This window comes from Eumetopias jubatus, unplaced genomic scaffold, assembly GCF_037043125.1.
Source record: "Eumetopias jubatus isolate StellerSeaLion01/CBP00866 unplaced genomic scaffold, mEumJub1_p1.0 scaffold_10, whole genome shotgun sequence".
NCBI lineage: Eukaryota > Metazoa > Chordata > Mammalia > Carnivora > Otariidae > Eumetopias > Eumetopias jubatus.
In genome coordinates, this window is record NW_028274816.1 from 80,704,002 (window position 1) to 80,718,247 (window position 14,246).

At 44.1% G+C, this 14,246-nt stretch overlaps 1 protein-coding gene across 7 annotated transcripts in view; it reads right to left on the reverse strand.

The window, feature by feature from the left end:
* The window catches only part of LOC114216236 (uncharacterized), a 39,897-nt gene that overhangs the window by 15,730 nt on the left and 9,921 nt on the right, over positions 1–14,246 (reverse strand). For 6 of the 7 annotated variants that reach the window (XR_015769266.1, XR_015769265.1, XR_015769264.1 and 3 more), the window contains 3 exons: positions 5,154–5,451; positions 1,682–1,830; positions 282–400 (listed from right to left, as the gene is read on the reverse strand). The gene's annotated coding sequence lies outside the window, so the exon portion shown is untranslated. The remainder of the gene's footprint in view (positions 1–281; positions 401–1,681; positions 1,831–5,153; positions 5,452–14,246) is intronic. The other variant, XM_088028073.1, reaches the window with a different exon arrangement.

Consider the following 14,246-nt stretch of genomic DNA (forward strand, 5'->3'; position numbering starts at 1 on the left):
ACTTGATTTTTCACTGTCCAAATGGTGTGTTTTGGTGGGTTAGAGTTCTCAGTTTTAATGGAATCTATTGATTAATCTTTTACTTTATGGGTAGTGATTTCTGTGCCCTATATAAGACATCTTTTTCTAACCCAAGGTGATGAAGATTTTATCCTATAGCATCTATTAGAAGTTTCATTGTTTTACCCTTTACATTTAGATTTTAAATCGCACTAAAAATAACTTTTTTGTGCATATGTTGTGAGGTAAAGATCAGGTTTCTTTGTGGAAATACAACTTACCTAGGATTATATGTTAGAATATTAATCTTTCCAACATGGTTCTGCAATGCCATCTTTGTCACAAGGCAGGTGACTTGATTCTGTCTCACTGGTCTCTTTCAGGAGTCAGCAAAATTTTTCTGTAAGGGGCCAGATGTGAACTATTTCAGACTTTGCAGACCACACAATCTCTATCACAACTACTGCACTCTGCCATCGTAGCATGAAAGGAGCCATAGAAAGTACATAAACAAATGGACATGGCTGTGTTCCATCCAGGAAGACTTTAGTTATGACCACTGACATTTGAATGTTGTGTAATTTTCTTGTGTCATGAAATATTCTTCTTTTTATTATTTTCAACCATTTAAAAATGTAAAAACCATTCTTAGTTTATGAGCCACAGAAAGGCAGAGAGTAGGCCAGACTCAGTCCATGGGCAGGCCAATGTTTACTGACCCCTGGTCTCTTTATTTCTCCATCTTAATCAGGCTTTACTGTAAGTCCTGATATCTGATAGGATAATTTCTCCAATTCTTGTTCCTTTTAAAACATATCTTGGCCTTTCTTAGCCCTTTGCCTTTCCACATGCATGTTTAGAATTAGTTTGCTGATTTCCACGCCCAAAAAAGCCTACCATAGTTTTAATGAGGTAACTAGGGCTGAAAGAGGAATTTGGGGAGAAATGAGATGCTTGAAAGCTGGTTTTCAGAAGGGATTGCAATGCAATATATCCCATTTTATAATCTCACAAAAACTTCTGTCAAATGTAAAAACCACCTGGACCCTTAGAGATGAGTTCACTTTAAGGCTAAGAGGAGGACAGGGGCTGGGGGTAGGGGTGGGGGAGCAGAACCATGTTCTGACTGTGTGCAGGGGAAGGACACAGAGATCACTGTCCACTTTGCTGCAGGGTTGGGGGATACCCTGGATGGTGTCAGCCACAGTGTGGGTGGGAGTGTTCCTCTCTCGTGTACCACAAGTCATGCTCAGTGTGGCATATACTTCTCCTCTCTGATGGTGGAGAAGCAGAAACTCATGGAGAGGGAGCTGGAGTTATTGGCCCTACCAGCCCTCTGGGCCTCTGTAGCCATTCGTTCCTCCAACAGCCTCATAAAATCACATCATTTGAGTCCCCATAGCTCCAAAACGGGTAGGAATGCCAGCAGACATGGTCATCAGTTGTCAACCCCCCCTCCAAATAGCGATACAGATGTCACTGCCTTCACTCCCGCCTCTCCATGAACAGGAGCTCTCTCAGCATGGCACCCTAGGCAGGGACACACGACTGGGGCCAATCGTGCACTCACACTGGGGCCCTTCCTCTGTAACCTCTGGCCTGTGGGCAGCCTCCATACCCAGGCAGCACAGCATGGGGAACCAGCCCTCCACCCTCTCCCTGGAAATATAGTCTACACTACCGTTCACTGCCAAGCAAGGGACAGATGGGGTTCAGAAAAGACTTCAGATTTTGAAGTGAGACCAAATCCCATTTGAATATTGGTTCTGCACTTCCCTTCTGTGTGACTGTGGCTCCTCAGAAATCTTCTCTGAACTTCGACCTTCTTATCTACAACAGACAGAACAACAATTAACTGGCAACCATGAGGACACACAGATGCCCTGCAGACACTGTGGCAGTGACAGGCCAGCAGGTGCAAGGACCAAGAGCCTCCAGGTCCAGAAGGGTGTCCCAGGACCCTTGAATTTCATGGTGGGGACACACTTCCTGCCATTCTCCCAAACTTCAGTTAAAGTTTGTCGTGTGCTGGACGTGTAGCAGGAGCACAGATGCCCTGGGGAGGGAAGTGGAGGCATGCAGAAGCAGAGTCACAAACCCAGAAAAGAGGGCTCCCAGGGGAGACGCCCCACACCCTACTTTCCTGAATTGCTTATAGGACCCAATTACAATGTGGAGGGAATTTCTCCCACACATCCACCAAGCAATTCTTTGTGGTACCATCTGCGTGTCCTACAATTTAACTCAATTCTGACACTATCTGCCTAGAGATAGTGGTCAGATACCACAGTTTAAGGGCTCGGTCCCACAAGACTGCTCCCACCCTACTCTAGACACCAATGGCAAGTAGTAGATCCCCAGGTTACCACAAACTTGTCTGATTTGCTACAAATCAGAGGTTCCCATAACCCCCCTTGTCAGGTATGATTAATTTGCTAGAGCAGATCACAGAACTTACTTCTTATTTAAGTTAGGAAACACTTAAATTTACCAGTTTATTTAAGGATATGATACAGGCTATAGATGAATAGCCAGATGAAGAGATACATAGGGCAAGGTCTGGGAGGATCCTGAGCTCAGAAGCTTCTGTCCCTGTGAAGGTGGGACATGTCACCTCCCAGTGTGGATGTGTTCACCAACATGGAAGCTCTCAGAACACTGTACTTTTAGGATTGTATGGAGGCTTCATCAGGTAGGCATGATTGGTCATTAACTCCATTTTTAGCCTTCTTGAGAGAATGGGGTGGGGGGTGGGGCTAAAACTTCCAAGCTTCTAATCATGGCTTGGTCTTTCTGGTGAGCAGCTGCCATCCCAGAGCCACCAGGAATTGCCTCATTAAGAATGAAGGATACTCCTATCCTTCAGGAATTTCTAAGGGATTGAGGACCCCATGGTCAGGAACCAGGGATAGAGACCAACACATATTTTTGTTATTATTTCACACCCACTGACATTGCCCCAGCCAGCTCTAACTAGCAGTTACTGCTTTCTCAACAGCAGGTTGCTCCAGGGCCCTGCCCTGGGCCCCTTCACTTTCCTGGGTTCTATCCAGCCTATGGCTTCATCCATAGGTTGACAACCCCAAACTCTACATCCCTAGGTTTATCTCCCCCCCGACCTCAGCTCATGGGTCCATTTGCCACTCAACATCTCCACTTGGACATCTATGGGCAGAACTGAGCTCCCAACACTCTCCACAAGCTACTCTTCTGACCTTACATCTCATGGAGGGCATTTTCAGGAGCTTGGGCCACAACCCTGGAGCTACCTGCTCTTTCTCTCCACCCCATGCCCAGTCTATCAGGAAGTCCTGCTAGGTGAGCCCCGATACACATCCCGCTGGATCACTTTGTTCTATCTCCTTCACCACCCAGGGCCCACTTCCCTTCTCCAGGGTGGTTGCAGAAGCCTCTTGCTGGCACCTCAGTCCATTCTCACACAATAGCCAGGGCGATCTGCTCATACTCAAGTCACCCGCTCCCCTTCTGTTCCCACAGTACTCAACAGGGGAGCCAACATGCTCCTGTGGGCCCTCCAGTCCTGCAGAGGCCCCACCACCCCATCTCCTCTGGCCCCTGGTAAGCCCCTCAGGTTCTGGCTGTTCCTTCTGCCTGGGAACCACTCTCCACACATAGCCGCCCGGCTGGCTCTGCTCTTTCAGGCCTTTGCACAAATGCCTACTTCTCAGTAGGGGTTCCAGAGCCTAGGCTGTGTCTGGCACATAGTAGGTGCTCAACAAACATTGGCTGAAGGAGTGAAACTGTGGGTTGCACCAAGGAGACCTCTGTCCCAACAATCCTGGACACCACCATTCACAGGTAATTAGAGCTAAACTCTGCCAATTCAGTCAGTGAAAATGCAGTTTTGTTGCTACAATTTCTCTTTACTTTTTCCTTTCTTTAAGTTCAAGTTGTTTGAACATATTTTCATATGTCGTTGGCTGTTTATTCATTTAGAAAACATACAAAGTGCCTGCGACTGTTTTCTGGGTCCCTCATTAAATTTGGACCATGTCACCTGCCATCTCTTTTGGGCACAAACCCTCACAAAGGGTTTAGACTTTTAATTCTGGGACAAATACTGTGAATAACTTTACAATTTACATTTTGACTTTTAATTTTGTTCGTGACATTTTTAATGAATAATTTTAATTGTTATGAATGCATGCCAAAAATAACTTTTTCTTTGTGGTTTCTGACTTTAATTTTGTGCCATAAGGGCCTTTTCTCCTCCAATGGCATAGAAATATTGACCAATACAGCCACAGTCTTATTTTTTATATTTGAACTTTACTCCAGCTGGGGGTACATTTTGGTGAATGCCCTATTTGGGGCAAGTTTCTAAATTAATTCCTTTCTCAAAAGGCTAAGTGTGGTAGATGGCAAAAAACATGCCCACAAATTGCTCTCAAAACTCTCATGCACCTTTTGCCTCTTCTCCTGAAGAGATGGGGTCCATATTTCCACCCCTGAATCTGGGCTAGGCCATGTGACTTGCTTTGGCCAAAAAGATATTACAAATGTGATGGACTGAGGCTGAAAGTGTTTGTTCATAGAAACTTGATCTCTCTGGCTGCTTTTAGAGACCAGCTACCATTTGAAGGAGCCAGAACCAAGCTGCTGCATGCTTGTTGAACTTGGATAAACCTGTTGCATGCTGGAGGAGTGTGGGTCAACCTACTATCTGCTGGGGGAATGTGATCATGTTGCATTTGTCATTTAGCCAACTACCAGATGCACAGGTCAGCTCAGGTGAAACCACCAAAATCACTGTCCTACTGAGCCAGGCCAAATTGTCCACCCACAGAATTATGAGCGCATAAATGATTGTTCTAAACCCATAAGCTTCAGAGCAAACGCTAAAGTAGCAATCATTTCTCCCAACGCTGTTTATCAAGTCTTCGGCCCCTTCTCCCATAGATAAGAAATGCCCCCACTACATCTCTTATGTTTTTATAGAATCAGGAATCTGGGCTTGGATTCCCACCCAGGCAGCTTTGTAACCCTCTGGCGACATTCCAGTTGCAGGAGCCTTCAGTTGGGAGGTATTTGCACTTCACCCTTGAGCCTCAGGAAATCAAGGCTTGGAGTGCAGACAACACTCCCGATCTAAAGTTTAGATTCTTGGATCTTCTGGAAAGGGGGTTCTTTACCTGGAAACCTTGGAGTAGCCATAGGTGTTTTCGCAAATTGGGCCACATTTAAGCAGATTCTCAAAGGGTTACTTGACCGCAAAAATGTGAGCCGAGGCTGAAGGAAACTGATGCAGTTCTGGTCAAACTCTCTGTGGACGCTGGGTGGCAGTAGAGGAAAGCAAAGCTGCGTATCTCTTCTGTGTTACAGCAAATGAACTCATTTCTGTTTGTCTATTGCAGTGATTCATTGGTTTGTGCTGTCCTGTTGCTCGTGCTAGAAGCTTCATCGGGGAAGGCTTTGGACCGAACTCTTGGCCTCAAAGGGAATCAAGATCCAACAGGCAAAAAGATTAACACACAGAGTGCCTACCACACAGTGGGCGATGGGCCAGAAATGGGAAACCCTTTCTCTCCCTGCACCACACCCCTCCTGGAACTGTGCCTATCACACGGCAAAAAGAATAAACTCCCTGGCAGGCTCCCGTTCCAGAAGTTGTCGGGGGGGGTGTAGTGGGGGGACACCCATGGGACAATACAGAGATGCCTAGCTGTGCTGTTTGTGCAGAAGCAACACAGCTAGCCTCAGAGGCCCCAGCAGGGCTTGTCTCGGGGCTACAGAAATCTCCCCACACCCAGGCACCCAGGCATCCCCTCGGCACACACTGTCCACACTTGTAGCAGAGGAAAGCTTTGCTCTCTGCACACATTCCAGCAAGTCACCAGGGCAGAGGTGGGGAACTGAGCACCTGGGGGCAGTCATTCCCATGGCGGGGGGGAGGGGGGTTGCACCTCCCACAGTGAGGCCCAGGCAGATGAGGGAATTTGTTGCTACTGGATCAGTGCTCCCATAGCATGTGTGGGGAGCCAGGTGCATCAGGGAAGACTCCCTTCCTTTTGGAAAAGGGCACCAGTTCATGAAACTCTACCCCGAACTGGTGTTTGTCTAACACCAGCCTCTTTGCAGAGCTGCCTAGTACTTCCTTCCAGATGCAGCAGTGCTGCAGGGGCCTCCGGCCAAGGGCCTTGCTGGTGAATGCCTGGACCATTAAGTGAGCTTTGCCATGAAGTCAAAGAGGAATTTTAGTGGAAGAAAAGAGGGTTTGTGAAGAGGGCAGGTGGGGCTTCATGTACAAAGGTCTGGTTCCTGAGGGAGCAGCCAAGTGGCCTGCGCAGAACAGAGGGTTAGGGACACAGGTTCCTGACTTTGAGGCTGGCAGCATCCCCACTCTAAGGTCCTGGCCATTGACTAATTCATTCATGACTCATGTTACTGAGCACCTCCTATGTGCTAGCCACCACTCCAAGTGCTGGGAAAACAAGGCCCCTGTGTCCCATGAGCTTTGGTTCTTGCAGGGGGACAGATCACAGACAAGAAAATGAGATGTGAGGTCGGTGGGAGGAGCAAGATGGCAGAGAAGTAGGAGACCTAAATTTCATCTGGTCCCAGGAATTCCGCTAGATAGCTATCAAACCGTTCTTTTTTTTTTAAGATTTTATTTATTTATTTGAGAGAGAAATGAGATAGAGAGAGAGCATGAGAGGGGAGAGGGTCAGAGGGAGAAGCAGACTCCCCGCTGAGCAGGGAGCCCGATGCGGGGCTCGATCCCGGGACTCCAGGATCATGACCTTAGCCGAAGGCAGTCACTTAACCGACTGAGCCACCCAGGTGCCCTCAAACCGTTCTGAACACCTACAAACTCAACAGGAGACTGAAGAAAAGAATAGCAGCAACTCTATGAACAAAAAAGCGACCACTTTCTGGAAGGTAGGACGTGTGGAGAAGTGAATCCGAGGCGATATACGAGAAGATAGACCATGGGGGGAGGGAGCCTCCATTAGCCAGCTACCAGCAAGTGATACAGCAGCAGAGCAAAAAATCAGAACTTTTAGAAGTCGGCTCTGCTGACGGACGTTGCTCCAGTGGCTAAGTGGGGGGTGGAACCCTCACTGGGACAGTGTGGTCTCAGGACCCTCGGGGTCACAGAAAGACCAGTGGTGCCTGAGCGCAGCAGAGCTCCCAGGTATTGGGGTGGAGAAGCCGGCTGCAGAGACGGAGCCAAGGAGTGGGCTCCCAGCTCGGGGTTGCCATAAACTGTGATCCGCGGCACAGTCGGGCCACTGCTCCTCCAGCAAGGACCCAACAAGCGGCAGATCCAGGGAGACTCCCCTTCCTCCCCCGGGAGGAGTGGCACAGGAGTGCACCACAGGGATCTGCTGGGTTTGGAGACTCCAGGCGGGATCATGTGCCAGAGATAGAAACGCTCGGTCACAGGCCGGGTGAGCACGGAGTGCGGCCGGAGACCGGGGAGAGGGGAGTGATTGACTGCTTTTCTCTGGGGGTGCACTGAGGAGTGGAGCCCCGAGTTCTCGGCTCCCCCAGGGTGGAGATTGGGAGGCCACCATTTTCATTCTTGTCCTCCAAAGCTGTACGGAAAGCTTTCAGGGAACAAAAGCTCCCGAGAGCAAACCCAAGCAGATGACTTAGCCTGGCCCCTGGCAAGGGCGGGGCAATTCTGCCTCCGGCAAAGACATTTGAGAATCACTGCAACAGGCCCCTCCCCCAGAAGATCAGCGCGAACATCCAGCCAAGACCCACTTCACCGATCAATGAGAACTGCAGAACTCCACCGCTAGGGGAATACAGTACATAGAATTCATGGTTTTTTTCCCCATGATTCTTTAGTCTTTCAAAGTTAATTTTTTTAATTTTCTTTTTCTATTTTTTTGAATTTTTCTTTTCCCCTTTCTCAACCAACATCTTATCAATTCCTTTTTTAAAATCTTTTTTTAATTTTCATTTTGAGTCATATTCTATCCCTTCATTGGAGTTAACCTTATTTTTTGTATATATATAAGTTTTTTCTCTCTTTAAAATTTTGGGATACAGTTTCTTCTAACAGACTAAAATATACCCTAAATCTCTAGTGTATGGGGTTGATCTAGTCTCCTGCCTGATCACATTCTCTCTCTTTTTTTTTAAATTTTTCTTATTTCTTTTTTCAACCAGCTTCTTATCAATTCTTATTTAAAAATCTTTTTAAATGTTCATCTTTACAGTCATATTCTATCCCTTCATTGTACTTACCCTTATTTTTGTATATATATGAGTTTTTCTTTCTTTAAAAATTTGGGAGGCAGTTTCTTCTAACAGACCAAAATACACCCAAAATCTAGTGTGTGGCTCTGATCTATTCACCAAGCTGATCATATCCTTTTTTTTTTCCTCCCCCCCCCCCATTTCAGGTCTCTTCTGATTTGTTTAGTGTATATTTTTGTGGGGTCGTTATTACCCTTTTAGTATTTTGTTCTCTCATTCATCTGTTCTTCTCTGGACAAAATGACAAAACGGAAAAGCTCACATCAAAAAAAAAAAAAAGAAGAGGCAGTACCGACTGCCAGGGACCTAATCAATATGGACATTAGTAAGATGTCAAAACTAGAGTTCAGAATGACGATTATAAAGATACTAGCTGGACTTGAAAAAAGCATAGAAGATACTAGAAAATCCCTTTCTGGAAAAATAAAAGAACTAAAATCTAACCAAGTCGAAATCAAAAAAGGCTATTAATGAGGTGCAATAAAAAATGGAGGCTCTAACCGCTAGGATAAATGAGGCAGAAGAGAGAATTAGTGATATAGAAGACCAGATGATGAAGAGTAAAGAAGCTGAGGAAAATAGAGATAAACAACTACTGGATCACAAGGGGAGAATTTGAGAGATAAATGGTACCATAAGATGAAACAATATTAGAATACTTGGGATCCCAGGAGAAGAAGAAAGAGAGAAAGGGCCAGAAGGTATACTGGAGCAAATTATAGTGGAGAACTTCACTAATTTGGGGAAAGAAACAGGCATCAAAATCCAGGAGGCACAGAGAACCCCCCCTCAAAATTAATAAAAATAGGTCAACACCCTGACATATGATAGTAAAACTTACAAGTCTCAGAGGCAAAGAGAAAATCCTGAAAGCAGCTTGGGACAAGAGGTTTGTAACCTACAATGGTAGAAACATTAGATTGGCGGCAGACATATCCACAGAGACCTGGCAGGCCAGAAAGGACTGGCATGATATATTCTCACTAAATGAGAAAAACATGCAGCCAAGAATACTTTATCCAGCTAGGCTGTCATTGAAAATAGGAGAGATAAAAAGCTTCCAGGACAAACAAAAACTGAAAGAATTTGCGAACACCAAACCAGCCCTACAAGAAATATTGAAAGGGGTCCTCTAAGCAAAGAGAGAGCCAAAAAGTAACATAGACCAGAAAGGAACAGAGACAATATACAGAAATAGTCACCTTACAGGCAATACAATGGCACTAAATTCATATCTTTCTATAGTTACTCTGTATGTAAATGGGATAGATGCCCCAATCAAGAGACACGGTATCAGATTGGATAAATAAACAAGACCCATCGATATGCTGTCTGCAAGAGACTCATTTTAGACTCAAAGACACATGCAGATTTAAAGTGAGAGGGTGGAAAACCATTTATCATGCTAGTGGACATCAAAAGAAAGGTGGGGTGGCAATCCTTATATCAGACAAATTAGATTTTAAACCAAAGACTATAATAAGAAATGAGGAAGGACACTATATTGTACTTAAAGTGTTATCCAACAAGAAGATCTAACAATTTTAAATATCTATGCCCCTAACATGGGAGCAGCCAATTATATTGGCCAATGAGTAACAAAATCAAAGAAACACATCAACAACAATACAATAATAGTGGGAGGCTTTAACAACCCCCTCACTGCAATGGACAGATCATCTAAGCAAAAGATCAACAAGGAAATAAAGGCTTTAAATGACACACTGGACCAAATGGACTTCACAGATATATTCAGAACATTCCATCCCAAAGCAACAGAATACACATTCTTCTCTAGTGCCCATGGAACATTCTCCAGAATAGATCACATCCTAGGTCACAAATCAGGTCTCAACCGGTACCAAAAGATTGGGATCATTCCCTGCATATTTTCAGACCACAATGCTTTGAAACCAGAACTCAATCACAAGAGGAAAGTCAGAAGGAACTCAAATACATGGAGGCTAAAGAGCATCCTACTAAAGAATGAAAGGGTCAACCAGGAAATTAAAAAGAATTCATGGAAACAAATGAAAATGAAAACACAACTGTTCCAAATCTTTGGGATGCAGCAAAGGCAGTCCTAAAAGGAAAGTATATAGCAATACAAGCCTTTCTCAAGAAACAAGAAAAGTCTCAAATACACAACCTATCCCTACACCTAAAGGAGCTGGAGAAAGAACAGCAAATAAAGCCTAAATCCAGCAGAAGAAGAGAAATATTAAAGATCAGAGCAGAAATCAATGAAATAGAAACCAAAAGAACAGTAGAACAGATCAAGGAAACTAGGAGCTGGTTCTTTGAAAGAATTAATAAGATTGATAACCCCCGGCCGGATTTATGAAAAAGAAAGGAGAAAGGACCCAAATGAATAAAATCATGAATGAAAGAGGAGCGATCACAACCAACACCAAAGAAATACAAACAATTATAAGAACATATTATGAGCAACTATATGCCAGCAAATTAGACAATTTGGAAGAAATGGATGCATTCCTAGAGACGTATAAACTACCAAAACTGAACCAGGAAGAAATAGAAAACCTGAACAGACCCATAACCAGTAAGGAAATTGAAGCAGTAATCAAAAATCTCCCAACAAACAACAGCCCAGGTCCAGATGGATTCCTAGGGGAATTCTACCAAACATTTAAAGAAGAATTAATATTTATTCTTCTGAAACTGTTCCAAAAAATAGAAATGGAAGGAAAACTTCCAAACTCATTTTATGAGGCCAGTATTACCTTGATCCCAAAACCAGACAAAGACCCCATCAAAAAGGAGAATTACAGACCAATATCCTTGATGAACATGGACGCAAAAATTCTCACCAGAATACTAGCCAATAGGATCCAACAGTACATTAAAAGGATTATTCACCACGACCAAGTGAGATTTATTCCTGGGCTGTAAGGGTGGTTCAACATCCACAAATCAATCAATGTGATACAATATATTAATAAAAGAAAGAACAAGAACTATATGATCCTCTCAATAGATGCAGAAAAAGCATTTGACAAAGTACAGCATCCTTTCTTGAATAAAACTCTTCACGGTGTAGGGATAGAGGGTACATACCTCAATATCATAAAAGCCATCTATGAAAAACCCACAGGGAATATCATTCTCAATGGGGAAAAACTGAGAGCTTTTCCCCTAAGGTCAGGAACAGGGCAGGGATGTCCACTATCACCACTGCTATTCAACATAGTACTAGAAGTCCAAGCCTCAGCAATCACACAAAAAGAAACAAAAGGCATTCAAATCGGCAAAGAAAAGTCAAACTCTCACTCTTTGCAGATGATGTGATACTTTATGTGGAAAACCCAAAAGACTCTACCCCAAAACTGCTAGAACTCACACAGGAATTGAGTAAAGTGGCAGAATATAAAATCAATCCACAGAAATCAGTGGCATTTCTATATACCAACAACAAGACAGAAGAAAGAGAAATTAGGGATCACATTTCACCCAAAACCATAAGATACCTAAGAATAAATCTAACCAAAGAGGCAAAGGATCTGTACTCAGAAAACTATAGAATACTCATGAAAGAAATTGAGGAAGACACAAAGAAATGGAAAAACATTCCATGTTCATGGATTGGAAGAACAAATATTGTGAAAATGTCTATGCTACCTAGAGCAATCTACACATTTAATGCAATCCCTATCAAAATACCATCAACAGTTTTCAAAGAAATGGAACAAATAATCCTAAAATGTGTATGGAACCAGAAAAGACCCTGAATAGCCAGAGGAATGTTGAAAAAGAAAAGCAAAGCTGGCGGCATCACAATTCCGGACTTCCAGCTCTATTACAAAGCTGTCATCATCAAGACACTATGGTACTGGCACAAAAACAGACACATAGATCAATGGAACAAAATAGAGAGCCCAGAAATGGACCCTCAACTCTATGATCAACTAATATTTCACAAAGAAGGAAAGAATGTCCAAGGGAAAAAAGACAGTCTCTTCAACAAATGGTGTTGGGAAAATTGGACGGCCACATGCAGAAGAATGAAACTGGACCATTTCCTTACACCACACACAAAAATAGACTCAAAATGGATGAAAGACCTAAATGTGAGACAAGAATCCATCAAAATCCTTGAGGAGAACACAGGCAGCAACCTCTTCAACCTCAGCCACACCAACTTCTTCCTAGACACATCGCCAAAGGGAGGGGAAACAAGGGCAAAAAAATGAACCATTGGGACTTCATCAAGATAAAATGCTTCTGCCCAGCAAAGGAAACGGTCAACAAAATCAAAAGACAACTGACAGAATGGGAGAAGATTTGCAATGACATATCAGATAAAGGGCTAGTACCCAAAATCTATAAAGAATTTATCAAACTCAACACCCAAAGAACAAATAATCCAATCAAGAAATGGGCAGAAGACATGAACAGACATTTTTACAAAGAAGACATCCAAATGGCCAACAGACACATGAAAAAGTGTTCAACATCACTCGGCATCGAGGAAATACAAATCAAAACCTCAGTGAGATACCACCTCACACCAGTCAGAATGGCTAAAATTAACAAGTCAGGAAATGACAGACGTTGGCGAGGATGCGGGGAAAGGGGAACCCTCCTACACTGTTGGTGGGAATGCAAGCTGGTGCAGCCACTCTGGAAAACAGTATGGAGGTTCCTCAAAAAAATAGAGCTAACCTATGACACAGCAATTGCACTACTGGGTATTTACCCCAAAGATACAAATGTAGTGATCTGAAGGGGTATGTGCACCCCAATGTTTATAGCAGCAATGTCCATAATAGCCAAACTATGGAAAGAGCCAAGATGTCCGTCAACAGATAAATGGATAAAGAAGATGTGAGATACACACACACACACACACACACACACACACACACACACACACACACACACTATGGAATATTATGCAGCCATCAAAAAAACCGAAATCTTGCCATTTGCAACGACATGGCTGGAACTGGAGGGTATTATGCTAAGCGAAATAAGTCAATCAGAGATTGATAATTGTCTAATTATCATATGATCTCACTGATATGAGAAATTTGAGAAATAAGACAGAGGATCATAGGGGAAGGGAGGGAAAAATGAAATAAGATGAAACCAGAAGAGACTCTTAATCTCAGTAAACAAACAGGGTTGCTGGAGTGGAGCGGTGTGGGCGGGATGGGGTGGATGGGTGATGGACAGTGGGAAGGGTATGTGCTATGGTGAGCACCGTGAATTGTGTAAGGCTGATGAGTCACAGACCTGTACCCCTGAAACAAATAATACATTATATGTTAAGAAAAAAATAAAATAATAAATAAATAATAAATAATAAAATAATAAAAAATTTTAAAAGAAAATGAGACGTGACCAGAGGTGTGAATGAAGTGAGGGCCAGCTATACACGAGCTTGGGGGAAAAGCTTTCCAGCAGATGAACAGGATGTACAAAGGTCCTGAGGTAGGGGTGCATGTTTGAAGGGAGCCAGAGCCCAGAGTATCTGGAGGACAGTGAGATTGAAGAGGACAAAGGGTCACTACAAATGGTGAAGCACCGTGAAGTCTTCGGGTTTCATTAGAAATGAGATAGGAGACAGCAGCGTGATGACCTGTCTTTTCCAAAATAATCTTTTTGGCTGTTTGGTAAAGAACAAAACTGGGCAGGCAGGAAGACCGCAGAGGCTGTTGGGAGACTAGAGTAAGGCGGGTCCTGGTGAAGTGGCTTCCACCAGCAGAGGGCGGTGGTGGGTTTGGAATGTGTGGCAACCGTGGGGCCATCAGGAAATCAGGGGCGGGTGTGGGGCTCCTGAGAAAGAGCTGAGTTGAGATGATGCCGGGATTTTGCCCTAAGCATCTGGAAAACAGAGATTTCAGGGGTGGCTGGAGGGCTCTGTTTTGGATGTCCTGGGAGAGGAGCTGGGGGTGAGGGAGACCACCCATGTTGGGCTGTCCTCAGGTGGTGAGCCTGAGGACACCCCAACATCCAAAAGTGGGGGAGTAGGTATCTCCAGTACAGGAGAC